We start from the raw sequence: 1,956 nt of genomic DNA, 5'->3' as shown, positions 1-1,956 counted from the left end.
ACACACGCACACGCACACACACACACGCACACACACACACACACACACACATTCGCTGACTTTCTTCGCCATTTAGCGCCGATGTTTGCGCATGAGTGGTGATTCAGTCATTTGATTGGTTGCCCTCTGTGTCAATCATATAGGCTGACGCAGTACGTCCTGTGTATTTAGCGCCGTTGTTTGAATGGTATTGGCACCACCGAGGCATTTTCAACGCTTGTTATGTGAAAGCCCGGGAGCCGCATTGAACCAGTCAAAGAACCGCTGTAATCGCTAGCTGCTCGCTCCTGTTAACAGCGGTCAACTTCCCGCAGCGTTTCCAACTCATCGGTAAGGAAAGTAACTACTGTATTGGCTGTCCTAAACGTCGCTCAATGATGTCATCAGTGCGTGTGATTTACTTGCAGCGGGGTGGTTCCTGATCTTTTTTCTTTTGTCATTTTTATTTGTTGATGTTTTTTAAATTTATTTCAGACAAAGAAAAGGTTTACATTTACATCCAGCCCAGATTGTAAACCTGACGCGATCAGCCAGCAGCGTCTTCATTTGGGGGAGGGGCCACAACAGCTCCTGGCGCTGCTCATTGAGAACGACGTGCCTTCACCACACAGACTCCAAAAGTCTCCAATAACACCAGATAAAGTCGCTTGATTGTTACTCGTCACTTTTTTGAAAAAAAGAGTCGCTTGAGAGGATCTGAATACTCACTAAATATAGTGTCAAAGTTGCTAAGTTTGGCGACACTGACTTCCTGCCATGTAATTTAAAAAATAAAATAAAATAAATGACTGTTTTTCCAACACACCTCGCGGTTGACTTGGGATCAGTCCGCGGTCGACTGGTTGGGCACCCCTGATTTAGAGTGTCTAATCAGCCTGCCATGCATGTTTTTGGAATGTGGGAGGAAACCGGAGAACCCGGAGAACACCCACGCAGGCCCGGGGAAAACATGCAAACTCCACACAGGGAGGCCGGAGCTGGAATTGAACCCGGTACCTCTGCACTGTGAAGTCAACGGCCTAACCCAGGGGCCGGCAACCCAAAATGTTGAAAGAGCCATATTGGACAAAAAAAACAAAAAACAAATATGTCTGAAGCCGCAAAAAAATAAAAGCTTTCTATAAACCTTAGAATGAAGGAAACACATGCTGTATGTATGTAGGAGGCTGGACTGTCTCAGAATTGTTTATGTTATTCATTCCTTTGTTGTGTGTTCACAAATGCCCCCATAGAATTTATTTTGTAATTTCCTCGCTTGATTTTTTGGTTTTGGTGCATCATTTTCGCTTTTCTTAGTGTCAGTGAAGTAATCATTAATTTCCGTTTTTCTGAGGCTGTCTTGAACGCCTCTTGAGTTGAAGGAGAAGAGAGAAGGCACGGAGTCGGACGCAGACGTGTCGAGACTGTTAAAAGCATAAATAAAGTGTACGTTTTAAAAAACCAACACCACAGCTCTCCTTTTTCTGAGCTGCAACATGTATCTATATCTATTTGAGCTATATTAACCTACTATCAAAATCTTTTACCATTTTCAAATGGAGCTTTTTTTATAAAGCTCCAGGTAGCCACTAGATGTCGCTAAAGCCGCATGCGGCTCTGGAGCCGCGGTTTGCCGACCCCCGGCCTAACCACTGCTTACTGGGCCGCCCATTCGTCAACATGTCATGCACAATCACGGTGTCACATCAAAACCAAGCTTAGCAAACTGAATAAAAGAAAATAATGAAACAACTAAAACTATGACGAAAGAAATAATGTACACAAAACATGCCTTTAAATACCATTTACATACGTACTGCCGCAAAGCTGGGAATGCAACCAGTCTCCCAGTGACGCTGTAAGTCTTCTCTTTCGGTCCAGATCCCAGAGAATAGATAGACTAGAGTATAATTTACAGTATTGCTATTTGTAATATTTTAGACAGGTACAATGTGCATGACCCTAGTAGTAACGCTT

This window comes from Hippocampus comes, unplaced genomic scaffold, assembly GCF_001891065.2.
Source record: "Hippocampus comes isolate QL1 unplaced genomic scaffold, H_comes_QL1_v1.1 scaffold283, whole genome shotgun sequence".
Lineage (NCBI taxonomy): Eukaryota > Metazoa > Chordata > Actinopteri > Syngnathiformes > Syngnathidae > Hippocampus > Hippocampus comes.
The sequence above is the reverse complement of the archived record's forward strand: the minus strand, read 5'-3'. Positions refer to the sequence as shown.